This window comes from Camelus dromedarius, chromosome 12 (assembly GCF_036321535.1).
Source record: "Camelus dromedarius isolate mCamDro1 chromosome 12, mCamDro1.pat, whole genome shotgun sequence".
NCBI classification, from domain to species: domain Eukaryota; kingdom Metazoa; phylum Chordata; class Mammalia; order Artiodactyla; family Camelidae; genus Camelus; species Camelus dromedarius.
In genome coordinates, this window is record NC_087447.1 from 44,386,506 (window position 1) to 44,401,636 (window position 15,131).

Sequence of the window (15,131 nt, forward strand, 5' to 3'; positions counted from 1 at the left end):
TTTTTTCACTGTGATTGAACACTTGGCAGAGTTTATAAAATGAAAGTTGTAGTGTTTATAAAAGCCATAGTTTCTCAGCAATAAGCTAGACTTCTCATGTCAGGTTCTCCATGAATGGGGCTAGGAAACCACATTTTTAAGATGTCCTCTGGTGATCCTTATGCAAAATGAAGATTGAGAACAACTACTCTGAAATATTAACTCATACTTTTAACTCTAAACTGGTTTAAAACTCAGTCCAGTTCAATCAGGCAGAGCAGTGAGGACATTATAATCCTTAACAGTGCATTACTTTGCTGAAATCTGTGCCTTTCTTTGAATAGATGCATGTCTTCTTTAAATCTATTTCTATAATTTGTCATTGAAATAGACTAAAACTGTATGATAGACTACGAGAAGAATCCACTGTCAAAATCTTTTCAGCACTGCTAAGTGTGGGCAAATAATCTACCTCCAACCCCCAAGTCCTCTTCTGTAGGCAACAGTAAAGTTGACAAGAATTAAGGACATCTTGTCTTCTTTACCTTTCTTCCTACCACCCATGTCTCTAATTTTTTTCTTCATTCACATAACCTCAACATCACCTCTGAGGCACACAAACCACAAAGAATGGCTTGTTGTCTTTGGAAACTATCAGAACAAATGCCTTACACACAGTGCTCATATATACACACTATTTTGTATATATTTTTCATAGAGAATGAGTCAGTGAAAAGAGAAAACATGGTCTTGAATAAGGATGTACTTCTGTGGCTATTAATAGATCCTTGCTAGAACTGACAAAGTTGACTTTTTAGGTGACTTCAAAGGATTTCTTCTCAGACACTCTAGCCAGGGGTGGAAAGGAGGGATCTTGGTACACACCTTAGCTTTAAAGGTGATTTCCTCCTAAGGAAGATAATAGTGTGTTCTGGATCTACCACCTATTAAAGGCCTTTGCATTATCTTGAGCAGAGATCATCTTATTAGGTTACATAAATCCAGGGACTTAGTATTTAGCAAGGACTAAATACATGGATTGATTTCCATATCATACTTTCTCTAATCAATATAAAAATCTTACTTGTATTTTTCTGCTTCGTGATCAAAGGCTGTGTCCATTGGGGTAAAAACTGATGCTCCCAAGTCACTGGCAGATCATCTCCTAATATGAGGATATATCAGTAATCTGCCAGCTCCCTTCAGGGAAGGTCATCTTGAAGAATGTCTGCTGGAATGCTCAACTCCTACACAACACCCAGCACAGCTTACTCAGGAAGAGTGAAGAGGGAAGGGAGCCTGACAGTGTAACAGGACACACACTGACTCCCTCCTCAGCTCCCAGTGACAACATTTATCCAAATCTGAAGCAAACTGTCTATCATTGAGGAGTCTACATGACTTTGTCTATGTCTTTGAATTGACAACTATGAGAATTCTAGCTCAACAGGCTTAGTCCTAAGTCTTAGAAAGAAAAAGCAGCTGCAGCTTCTGTCCCACCTGTCTGGTTCCTTCCTAACTTATTTGGAGGTCAACAGCTATGGGATTTCAAAGGCTGAAGAGGCCCTCTTTGGACCACAGTTGCCCACGTCTCCTAAAGAGTCTCCCCATTTTGAGACAACATGAAAATAACAGGATTTGCTAAAACATTAGCAGAAAAGGGACACAGCATCTCCCTTAACTTTCAGTCTCTACCAAAATGATGAAAGTCTTTCTCCATGTTGCAGCAATTTCCATGGCTAATATTTCCCATTATCTCACAGCAGGAACACCAGGAGACAGAAAGCTACTTCTGAAAGGTAACCTACAGGATCAGCATTCCTGACTACAGCTGTGGTATGTAGTTTCACGTCAAAGTAAAAAGAAAAGAAAAAGCATGGATTTAATTTAGGCCCTTCTGTCTTGATCATTCCTTTCATTCCCCAATGCAAGCTTCCCCAAATTAAAATTCTGTTGCAAGAATGAAGTCAAGTCAGGATCTATAATACCCTGCAACATTTCCTTATGTGGAAAAGCTTTCTATCCTTGCCAAGGCACTTCTGATTTTAAAAACAAAACAAAACAAAAAAACCAACTACTATTTCTGGGAAATGAGAGCAAGACAGAGAAACGAAACTGAAAGCCTTTCCATAGTAGTGGGTAGAAGAGGCAGGGCTGACCCTGACAGTTGGGTGATGAATAGGGCTTATAGGTGTGAGGCTCCACCCAGGGGACACACACACATACACACACAGGACAACCCATTTTATAATCAGTAGTCCCCTTCTTACGATGATTTTTAAACTTGAGAGTTATGATTAAACATATAATTCAAGATCCTTAAGCCTTAACAAGATAATAACAAATGTTAAAACACAGTAAAACCAGTTTGGTTTGAGGTTTTTTTTTTTCCTTCTTCCTCATTTTATCTTAAAATCACTCCTCTACCTCACAGGAAGCCAAAGTCTAAACTAAAAGCTATGGGCCAAAACTCTGAGACATTCAGGGAAGGAACTCAATATCCATGTTATCTCTGGAACAGCTTGAAAACAGGAGCCTGGCTTGAAGAAATAAGCCGAGGAGAAAAAAAGAAATGGAAGAAAAAGGGGTATAAGAAGTGACACAAATACTGAAAAAGAAACAGTGATAAAAAAAAAAAAAAAGTCAAAAGGAGCAGAGGCTGAAAACAGACACAAGGATAGATGTAAGACTTGTAAAGGACAAAACATGAATTTGACATGGTCATTGATCCATTAATAGTAACAAATATGGGAAGAAGGGGAGTACACAATCTAATCAGATAATTAAGAAACAGTTTGAAAACTTATATAAGTACCGAGTACTGTTAACAGCACAGAAAAGAAAGCTACTAACTCAACTTACAGATTAATGGAGGGCTTCACAAAAAAGGAGGAACTTAAACTAGGGCAGAAGGAATACAGGGAGCCTGGCAGGAAAGGTTGGGGGAAAGGTTCATGTAAGCTAATATTTAGAGTCAAGAATCCCATGAGAATGAAGGAAGACGGCAGAGTGTGGTTTCTAAGGGAGAGAAGGAGGTAAGTATTAGGAAAAGGAAAAGGAGTGGTTGTGAAAGGAATTGTAGAGTATGATTCTTATTAAATTATAAGGGTCTTGAATGGCAGAGGAAGTTGTTTTAATTTTATTACAAGGCAATATAGAGTTTTCAAAGTTTTGTAAACAAGGCAATAAATGATGTAAATTTAAATGTCAAAAGGATGATTCTGGATGTACTGTGGAAAAGGAATTACAAGAGAGGAAAAAGAATTTGAATTTACCAGAGCAAAGGTGAGGACCCAATGGCAGTGCAGATATGAAATAGGTAACAGATTCATGACCAAACTGATCTAGATTAATATATAAGATAATCTATGCCTCATCTACACTAGAAGCCCAACAAAAAATGCAAAATTATAGATGTAGATCAATGAAATAAGGTGTCAGGTGTCCAGAAAACAAGTGTGCCCATATCACTATCCCTCTATTACAATTGGGGCATACACAACATTGTAAAATGATTACAAAGCAATAAAAAAATTTTTTTTAAATTTTTAAAAATTAAAAAGTAAATAAAATCTAATATTAAGTGAAAAAACAAAAACAAAAACAAAAACAAAAACAAAAACAACTGGGGCATATATGCAGTCCTAAAGGGGAAATTGGGCAGGGGTCAGAATTGAAAATGAGTTTCTAACTAGAGTGAGACATATTTCTGCCCATGATACTTAATCCAATCAGGAAAACACCAATACCAAGTTCAAATGGAGGAAGTGGATCACAGATAACAAAGTGGGCACACCAAACCAAATAAAACTCTACCAGAAACTGGAAAGGATAAAAACAAATGAGGGATGCCTCAAAAGATTCCCATGATCAGCACTAGAACTACATTTCATGACACCCAATGTCATCTTCTTAAAGAGGCATTGCCTAACCACTGACTCTAAAGTAGCCATATTTCCTCTTAAGTTACTCTCCATCACTTCCCTCTTTTCACTTCCTTCATAGCATGAATCACAAATTATTTTGTGTATTTATTTATGTGTGAATCATCTGTCTCCCCACACTGTGTGAGCAAGGACATCTCTGTCTAATTCAGCAAGCAATCCACAGCACCTAGAACACTACTTGGCAGAAGGCCATTATTGGTAAACACTGTGAAATAAATGTTGGGGCATCCTTGGTTTATGTTTGCTATCTCTGGCCCATGATACTTAAGTGCATTAGACTAGCTTAGATAAACACAAGAATGAAGAGTTTCACTGGTTTAACGACCAGTAAGATGATGACAGTGTATCCAAAAAATGCTACTTAATTTGGTAACTAGAGCTTGAAGGACAGGATTGTGAAAAGCCCTCAGTGCAAACTGTGGAAAACTGTCAGTTGAAACTCATGAAAAAATAGGATAGTGAACATTTATTAGTTTATTTAGCCATCATATAGTTGTATTTGTTGAGATAATGTTTCACTATAATATTACAGTGAAAGGAATGAAGAGACTGGGAGCTTAAGGAGGAGACAAACCCCAGCCTGCATTTATTTAGACTGGGAATACCTAAGCATGTTTGGAGGCTGGTGTGAAACAACCAGGGGAGCAAGATAGATGCAAGGTATGAAAGAAGGATGAGTGAGAGAGCAAGGCTCCAAAAAAGGTGAATGGAGCTTATACATTCCCTAGAGAACGAAGAAGTGAGGTTCATCTAGTGAGGATTAGAGGACCTCCAATTAAAGTTGTGTTTCTCCCTCCTCCTAGACTACTCTTACGATTTTCCTTCTTCCTACACTGATGCTGGACCTCTCTGACCATGTCTTATTCATGTCTGTAACACCATTTTCTAACAGAACACCTGACACATACTCCATGGTATATGCATGGGTTTGAATTGGATGGAAAAATTTGATACTATGATATCTCATCAAAGGGATCTAAGGAGAAACAGAAGTCAAAGATGACAATTTTGTCCCTAAGACACTTGGGGAAAAATTAGAATAGGATGATTATGATGGGAAAACAAAAGGAGGAAGTTTGTAAATCAGGTGAGGAATGCAATTTGGGACATCCTGTCTTGATCCACACTCATGGGGAGTTCTGACTGGTGAAGACTACATCTCTGTCTTGGGCTAATCCCTAGACTGGCTGTCCAAATAAATATCTTCATATCCTCATCCCAGATATTCTACTTTCTTCTATCCTCTCCTCAGCTATTCACAAACAATCCCCAAACATGGGGCTGTGCCCTGCCCAGATGAGCAGTTGTATTGTGCCCAGCCAGAAGGAAGGTGTCCTAGAAGTCATTAGAGACACAATGGCAACAATGTCATGAGCAGTGTTCTACATGTAGGCATTAGGTTGGGTTGTTAATCATATTGTTCAAGTGCTCTTTGTAATTACTGATTTTTTTGTTGGCTAGTTTTATCAGGTACTAAAAAACATACTAAACCTTTCCTAAAGTAGTCAGTTGAACCAAGTAATTCTGTAAACTTTATTTTGTAATGAACTGATATTTTTAGAGCAGTTTTAGGTTTACACAAAATTGAGCCAAAATTACAGAAATTTCCCATATAGCTCCTGCCCCTATACACGCATGGTCTCCTACATTATCAACATCCCCTACCAAGGTGACCCATTTGTTACACTAATGAACCTGCATTCACACATCAATATTACCCAAAGTATATCGTTTATATTGGGACCTGATCTTGGCCTTCCACATTCTATAGGTTTTGAAAAATGTCAAATGAAGTGCAACAAACCTTTTAATATGCAGAGTAGGCTCACTGCCCTAGAAATCCTCTCAGCTCCTCCTACTCATTCTTTCCTTGTTACCACTCATTTTTCTGCTGGCACCATAGTTTTGTCTTTTCCAGAATGTCATACAATTGGTATCATGCAGTATGTATCCTTTTCAGCCTGGCTTTTTATACTTAGTAATACATATTCAGTTTTCTTCCATGTCTTCTCATTCATTTTCATTTAATTTCATTTCTTTTTTTATTTTTAGAACTTAACAACATTCCATTGTCTAGATGTACCCCAGTTTATTTACCCATTCACCTCCTAAAGGATATCTTGGTTGCTTCCAAGATTTTGAAATTATAAATAAAGCTGCTATAGACATCTGTGTGCCTATTTTTGTGAGGCATAATTCAGGTAACTACCAAGAAGTATAAGAGCAAATCATATGGAAAAAGAATATTTTATTTTGTAAGAACAAACCAAACTGGCTTTCAAAGTAGTTGTTCCATTTGCATTCCCAGAAGCAATGAGTAAGAATTCCTTTCATATCACACCAGTGTCAGTAATTGGTTTGCCGGTGATCTCGATTCTGACCATTCTAATACTATACAGGAGTACTACATTTTATTGTGTTTCACAGATACTGTGTGTTTTATAAGTTGTAGTTTTGTAGTGGCAACCCTGCATCAAGCAAGTCTATTGGCACCGTTTTACTTCTCTCCAACCCCTCACAGCCACTGACCTTTTTACAGTCTCCATAGTTTTGGCTTCCTCTATGTCATATAGTTGGAATCATAAAGTATGTAGCACCATCAAACTAGGTTCTTTTACATGGCAATGTAATTTAAGGTTCCTCCATGTATTTTCAGATCTTCATAGCTCAATTCTTTTTTTGCTAAATAATAATCCACTGTAAGGATGTACCAGTTTGTTAATCCATTCACCTACTGAAGTTTCTCTTGTTTACATACAGGTTTGCAAATATGAATAAAGCTTCTATAAACATCATGGGGAGGTTTTGTGTGGACATGTTTTCACTCACTTGAGAAATACCAGGTAGCTCGGCTGCTGGATCAAATGATAACAGTATGTGTTTTTTTTTTTATAAGAAACTGCTAATCCACCTTCCAAAGTGGCTCTAACATTTTGCATTCCCACCAGCAATGCATGAGGAGAGTTCCACATCCTCATCAGTCTTTGGTGATGTCAGTGCTTTGCATTTTAGCCATCCTAATTGGTGTGCAGTGGTATCTTGTTGTTTTCATTTGCAATTCTCTAATTACAAAGACGGTGAGCATTTCTACATATGTTTATTTGCCATTTGTACATGTTTTTGGTGAACTATCTGCTCAAAAATGTTGTACCATTATTCACTGTGTTGCTTGCTTTCTCATTGTTATATCTTAAGGGCTCTTTGCACATTTTGGATACCAGCCTTTTATTAGATATGCATTTTGCAATGACTTGCTCCCAGTCTTTGGCTTATCTTTTCCTTTTTTAACAGTATGTTTCATACAACAGAAGTTTTTAAAATTAATGAAGTCCACTCATCAACTTATTCCTTCATACATTGTGCTTTTGATATTGTATGTAAAGAGTCATGGTCACTCTGAAGGTCACCAGCATTTTCCCCTATGTTATTTCCAAGGAGTTTTATAGTTTGTACTTTGTATTTAGGTCTATGATCTATTCTGAGTTAATTTTGTGAGGAATATCAAGTCTGTGTCTAGATTCAGTTTTTTGCATGTAGATGTCCAGTTATTCCAGCACCCTTTGTTAAAAAGACTGTCCTTTACCCCATTGGATTGCCTTGACTCCTTTCTCAAGAGAAGTTGACTATATTTGTGTGGTCTATTTCTGGATCTTCTTTGCAGTTCATCAGTTCTGTTTGTCTAGCCTTTTGCCAGTATCACACTTCCTTGATTACTTTATAGCTTTATAGTAAGTCTTGAAGTCTGGGGTTGTCACTGCTCTGACTGTGTTCTTCCTCCAATATTGTGTTGGCTATTCTTGGTCTTTTGCCTTCCTTATAAACTTTAGAATTAAGTTGTTGATATCCACACAATAACTTGCTGGTGTTTTGAATGAGATTGCATTGTCTCTATAGATTAATTTGGGAAAAACTTATGTCTCAGTGTTAGACATGAAATATCTCTCCATTTATGTAGATAGTCTTTTGATTTGTTTCATCAGAGTTTTGTAGTTTTCCTTATATAGATCTTGCACATATTTTATTAGGTTCATACTTAAGTATTTCTTCTTTTGGAGGGGGAGGGTGCTAATGTAAATGGTATTGGGTTTCTAATCTCAAATTCCAATTGTTTATTGCTGGTATATTTAAAAAAACAGTAATTTGTGTTAACCCTTGTATCCTGCAATTTTTACTACGTTCACTTATCAGCTACAGGAAATTTGTTCATTCTCTGGAGTTTTTTATATAGACAATCATGCTGTCATCTACAAACAAAGACAGTTTTATTTCTTCCTTCCCAATCTGTATTTTTCATTTCAGTTTCTTATCTTCCACAGGATGTGTAATAGGAGTGATGAGAGGGGATATCTTCACCTATTCCTTTTTTAAGGAAAGCTTCTAGGTTCTTAACATTAAGTATGATGTTAACAGTAGGTTTTTTGCAAATGTCTCTTAGCAAGATCAGAAATCTCCCCCCTACTCCTAGTTTTCTCAGATTTTTATGTGTTGGATTTTGTCAAATGGTGTTTCTCCATATATTGATAAGATCATGTGATTTTTCTATTAGTCTGTTGTGCCATATTACATTAACTGATTCTTTATGTTGAATCAACTTTGCATACCTGAGATAAATCCCATTTGGCTGTGGTGTATAATTCTTTTATACATTGTTAGATTTAATTTGTTAATATTTTTTCATGAGAGATACAGGTTTGTAGTTTTCTTTCTTGTAATGTCCCTGACTGATTGTGGAGTAACAGTGACCTCATAAACTAAATTAGGAAGTATTCCCTCTGCTTCTGTCCTCTGAAAGGGATTATAGATATTTGGTACAATTTCTTCCTTCAATGTTTGGTAGAGTTCACCAGTGAATCTCATTAGAACTGATGCTTTCTGTTGTGGTGGTTGTTAAATGTTGATTCAATTTTTTAATACATAAAAGCCTATTCAGAGTATCTATTTCTTTTCATATATTCTTTGTAGCACCTATGTCTTTCAAGGAACTGGCACACTTTATCAAATTTGTGAGCAAACAGTTGGTCATAGTACTCCTTTTTTCATCCTCTTAAAGTCTGTAATATTAGTATTCATTACACCCATTTTATTTCTGATATTAGAAATTTGTGTCTTATCTCTTTTTTCATAGTCTGAATTATCAGTTTTGTTCACATTTTCAAAGTATCAAATTATGGTTTTATTGTTTTTCTCTATTGATTTCTTCTTTTCAATTTTGCATTTACTTTAGTTTTCATCATTTCTTTTCTCCTGTTTGTATTTTTTAATTCAATTTAATATAATTTTTTTGCAGTAGAAGGTAATTAGATTTATTTATTTATTTATTCATTCATTCATTCATTTAAAGTGGTGGTACTGGGAATTGAACCCAGGAACTAGTCCATGCTAAGCATGAGCTCTACCACTGATCTACACCCTCCCCATACTCCTGTTTATTAGGATTTAGTTGTCTCCTCATTTCCTAAAGTAGAAACTTAAATTGCTGATTTCAGATCTCTATTCTGTTCTTGTATATGCATTCAATGTAAATTTCCCTCTAAGCACTGTTTGCACTGTATCCTACAAATTCTGAAAAGTTGTATAATCAAGTGTTTTTATTATTTCACTTTTCCTCTGATAGTTTGGCAGTTACACATTCTTTACTCTTTTATGTGAGATTATACTAGAAATTGCAACATACATTTTACTTAACAAAAGCTACCAAAGTTAATAAAATCTGTGATCTTCCTCCCAAACTGCAAGGACCTGAGGGCCTTTGTACCCTTGAACAACATCTCCCTAATCCACAACTTCCAACCCCTGTAAACCACCATTCTACTCTGTTTTTACAAATGTGGCTTTTTTAGATTCTAAATATAAGGATTTTTGTTTGACTTACTTCACTTAACATAATGCTCTCAAGGTCCATCTATGTTGTCACACACAAACAGCAGGATTTCCTTCTTTCTCATGACTGAATAATATTCCATTGTGTGTGTGTGTGTAGGGGGGTGTATCACACCCCATTTATTCATTAAGCCATGGACTGATGCTTAGGCTGTTTCCATATTTTCGCTATTGTGAATAATGCTGCAATAAACATGAGAGTTCATATATCTCTTCAATATTCTGTGTTCACTTCCTTTGGATATATACTCAGAAGTGGAATTGCTGGATAATATGGAAGTCTTATTTTTAATTTTTGAGGAAACTCCATCATCTTTTCCACAGCAGCTGACCAACATGCATTCCCAGCAATAGTACACAAAGGTTCCCTTTTCTCCACAGCCTCACCAGCACTATCTGCTGTCATCTTGATGAAAGCCGTTTCAACAGGTGTTAAGTGGTTTCACATTCTGGTTTGATTTCCATTTCCCTGGTGATTAGTAATGTTGATCACTTCACACCTGTGACCATGACTGTTTTACCTCTTCCTTTCCAATTTGGATGTGATTTTCCCTACATTTATCCCTAGAATATTTACTGTACCAAGTCTTATATTTAAGTCTTTAATCCACTTGGAGTTAATTTTTGTAACACATGGGCCCAATTTCATTTTTCTGCATGTGCTCACCCAGTTTCCCAGTACCATTTTCGAAAGGACTAAACTTTCCCCTTGAGTGTTCTTGGCTCTCTTGTCAAATATCAGTTGACTGTATATCCAAGGGTTTATTTCTGGGATCTCTACTCTGCTTCATTGGTCTATGTCTTTTTTATACCAGTACCACAAGATTTTAATTACTACAGCTTTGTACTATAGTTTGAAATCAGGAACTGTGATGTCGCTGGCTTTGTTCTTTCTCACAATAGCTCTGGCTATTTTGAGGTCTTTTGTAGTTCTACACAAATTTAAGGATTTTTTTTTTATTTCTATGAAACATGCCATTGGAATTATGATAAGGATTGCACTGAATCTATAGATGGCTTTGGGTGATATGGACATTTTAACAATATTAATTCTTCTAATCCATGAACATGGGTGTCTTTCCACTTGTTTGCACCTTCAATTTCTTTCAACAAAATCTTGTCATTTTCATCGTATAAATCTTTCACTTCCTTGGTTAAATTTATTCCTAAGTATTTTTTTGTTTTTGATGTTATTGTGATTGCAATAGTTTCTTTATTTCTTTTACATGTTTCATTGTTAGTGTATATTAACACAACTGATTCCTCTATGCTGCTTTATATCCTGCAAATCTATTGAACTTAATCATTGGTCCTAATACTTTTTTTAGTAGGCTTTAGGATTTATAAGATCATATCACCTGTAATCATGACCATTTTACTTCTTCCTTTCTAATTTGGACACCTTTTATTTCTCTGTCTTACCTAACTGCTCTAGCTAGGACTTCAAATAGCATACTAAATGAGAGTGGTGAGAGTGAGCACTCGTTCCTGATCTTAGAGGAATACATTTCAATTTTTCACCATTTAGTAAAATGGTAGCCTGTGAGTTGTTATACATGGTCTTTATTATGTTGAGTTATGTTCCTTTGCTGCCCAATTTATTCAGGATTTTTTATGATGAAGAGATGTTTTATTTCATCAAATGCTTTTTCTTCATCTGTTGCAATGATCATGTCATTTTTACATTTCATTCTACTAAGGTGATATATTACACTTATTGATTGGTATATGTTGAAACTTGCTAGCATCCCAGGGATAAATCCCACTTGGTCCTGGTATGGAATCCTTTTAATGTGATCTTGAAATCAATTTGGTAATATTTTGCTGAGAATTTCTACATCTATATGATTAGGGATATTGGTCTATAGTTTGTTTGCAGTGTCCTCATCTGGCCTTGGTATCAGGGTAATAAGATGAGGTTGGGAATATTCTTTCATCAGTTTTTTTAGAAGAGTTTGAAAAGATTGGTGTTAATTCTTCTTTAAACATTTGCTAGAATTTTCCAGTGAAGCCATCTAGTCCTGCGGCTGCCTGTGGAAAGACATTTTTGATTACCAAGTCACTCTCCTGACTCAGTGGTCTGTCCAGATTTTCTAATGGTTCCTGATTCAGTCTTAGTAGGCTATATGTCTCTAAGTATATATCCATTTCTTCCAGGTTACCCAATTTCTTAGCATGTAATTATTTCATAGTAGTCTCTCATGAATCCTTGTATTTCTGTGGTATGAATTTTAGTGTCTTTCATTAATAATTTTATTTATATAAGTCTCTTTCTTAGTCTGGCTAAAATTTAATCATTGTGTATTTTTTCAAAAAACCATTTATTTGTTTCATTGATTTTTTTCTTTTGTTTTTCTGGTCTCTATTTTCACTCTTATCTTTGTTACTGGCTTACTTCAGCTAACTTTGGGCTTCATTTGTTCTTTTTCTAGTTCATTGAGATGCTGTTAGGTTTCTTTTTAGATTTTTTTTCTTCCCAATATATGTATTTATTGTTAAAAAAAAAACATTCTTCTCAGAACATTTTTTGCAGTATACAATAGGTTTATGGTGTGTGTGCTGTGGTTCCATTTTCATTTGTTTTGAGATTTTTTGTTCTATCCCATTTCATTGCCCCTTGAGCAGCTGGTTGTTCAGGGGTGCACTGTTTAATTTCCACGTATTTGTAAATTTTCCACACATCCTCTTGGTGTTGATTTCTAGTTTCATTCCATCGGTGTTGGAAAATACACTTAATGTAATTTCAGTCTTTGTACATTTGCTCAGATTTGTTTTATGTCCTATCATAGCTTCTATCCTGGAAAATATTTTGCACACACTTCAGAGGAATGTGTATGCTGCTACTGTTGCATGAAATGTTCTATAAATGTCTGTTTGATCCATTTGGTCTAATATATGTTTCAAATCCAATATTTCCTTACTGATTTTGTCTGGATGATATATATTCACTACTGAAAGTGGGGTACTGAAATCCCATTGTTATTCTATTTTTGCCTATTTCTCCCTTCAGATCTTTTAGTATTTGTTTAATATATTTAGGTGCTCTGATGATGAGTGTGTATGTATTTATGATAGCTGTATCTTTTGATGAATTGATCCCTTTATCATTATATATTGACATTCTTTCTCTCCTAGTACCATTTATACCTTAAACTCTGTTTAGTCTGATATAAGAATTGCTACCCCTACTTTCTCTTGCTTTCCACTTGCATGGATTATCTTTTTCCATCCCTTCACTTTGAGCCTGTTTATCTACTTGAAGCTAAAGTGAATCTCTTGTAGGCATTTCACAGTTGGGTCTTGGTTTTTTCATTTATCAAGGCACTCTGTGCCTTTTGCTGAATTCAATCCATTTCTATTTAATTACTGATCTGTAAGGACTTACTAATGACATTTTATTCAATTGCTTTCTTGTGGTTTTATATTTACATTTTTTCTTTTCCTTGTGTTTCTGCCTACCTTCATAAACTGGTGATTTTCTGTGGGGACATGCTGTTTCCACTTTCTCTATCTTCTGTGAATCTACTCTAGGTTTCTGCTTTGTGATTATCCTCAGGCTTCCATAAAAACAGCTCATAAATCAAATAGTCCATTTTAATTTGATAACAACTTAATTTTGTTCACCTACAAGAGCTCTATGCTTTCATCACCCCACTGCTTATTTTTAATGTCACAATTTACATATTTTATGTTGTGTATTTATTATAATAGCTATGGTTATATTTTATACTCTTTTTCATTACCACATACTATAGTTAAATGGTTAACACATCATCCCAGTACAGAGGTAGATACTTCTAAATATATCTTTAATGGAGTTGAATGTTTTCATTTCACTAATTAGTGTCTTTTAGTTCCAGCTTGAAGAACTCTTTTAAGGAGTTCTTGCAAGGCCGGTCTGGTGATCATCAACTCCCTGAGCTTTTGCTTGTCTGGGAAAGACTTTATTTGTCTTTTATATGTGAAGGATAACTTTACTAGATGAAATATCCTTCGCAGGCAATTTATATTTCTTTCAACACTTTGAATATGTCATTCCACTCTCTCTAACTTGTAGGGTTTCTGCTGGGAAATTCACTGTTTGCCTAAAGGGGGGAACTTACACATTATCATCTTTTTTCCTGACTGCTTTTCAATTCACTGTATTCTGATTTTTGACAGTTTCTTAATAATGTGTTAGAGAATGTTTCTTTGCATTGAGATAATAGGGTGCCCTATTAGTTTAGTGAGTTTGGAGAGCCTTTTCTCTTCTTGGATGTAGAATGTTCTCAGTTGATTTTCTTTAAATAAAAGTACTGCACCCTTCTCCCCTGCTTATTCTGAAATCCTGAATATTCCAATTTTTTTAACTGAATTTGATAGATCATGTTGGCATTACTAACGCTGCTTCTTTTTTCTTTTTTGCTTATTTTTTCCAAATTCCTGTCCTCTAACTCGCTTATTGGGTCTTCCCTTTACTCTGACGCACTTGCTGTCTCTTGCATTTTCCATTTCATTCATTAAATTCTTCAGCCCCCAAAATGCTGTTTGCTCATTTTTTTTTATGATTTTTATCTCTTTAATAATTATCTCTTCTTGTTCACCTATTTTTCCCCAACTTCATTAAACTGCCTTTCTGAGTATTCTTATAAGATCATTGAGTTTCTTCAAAATAGCTGTTACGAAATCTTTATCAGTCAGGTTGCTGAATCGGATGCCTTTGTGGTAGGTTACTAGAGAATTACTATCTTTCAGTGATGACATGTTTCCTTGATTTTTCATATCCATGTAGCTTAGCATTGTTGACATTCCATCTGAAGTAGTAGACACCTCCTTAAATCTTTGCTAGTTGACTACATGTGAGGTATTCTGTTTCTTAGTGGTGGTATATCTGGAGTTTTCTCTTTCTATGGGTACATTAGCTCCACTCTTCTTGCTGTTTTTTATGGCCAAATTCTTTTTTATGGAATTATATTTAATTTACAATACTATATTAGTTTCAGGTGTATAACATACTGAGTCTACATTTTTATGGATTATATTGCATTCAAAGTTATAAAATAATGGCTATATTTTCCCATGCTGTACAATATATCCTTGCTGCTTATTTATTTTATACATAGTAGTTTGTATCTTTTATTTTCATTATAAGCTATTACAAGGTACTGAATACAGTTCCCTATGTAGTTTTTATCTCTTAATCCCATACCCCAGTTTTGCTCCTACCTGTTCCCTCCCCCCTCTGATAACCACTAGTTTGTTTTCTATGTGTATGAGCCTGTTTCTATTTTGTTATATACATTCATTTCTTTAATTTTTTAGATTCCATACATAAGTGATAACACA

The 15,131-nt window shown here is 35.3% G+C and overlaps 1 protein-coding gene across 6 annotated transcripts in view; it reads left to right on the forward strand.

Moving 5' to 3' along the window:
* Nucleotides 1-15,131, forward strand: part of LOC105096171 (interferon-induced very large GTPase 1) — a 37,181-nt gene that overhangs the window by 11,902 nt on the left and 10,148 nt on the right. Inside the window, exons 2-3 of one of the 6 annotated variants that reach the window (XM_031460134.2) lie at nucleotides 1,743-1,815; nucleotides 6,687-6,799. The exons of 1 other annotated variant lie outside the window; for it this stretch is intronic. The gene's annotated coding sequence lies outside the window, so the exon portion shown is untranslated. The remainder of the gene's footprint in view (nucleotides 1-1,742; nucleotides 1,816-6,686; nucleotides 6,800-15,131) is intronic. 4 more of the 6 variants (XM_031460135.2, XM_010988460.3, XM_064492615.1 and 1 more) reach the window with 4 other exon arrangements.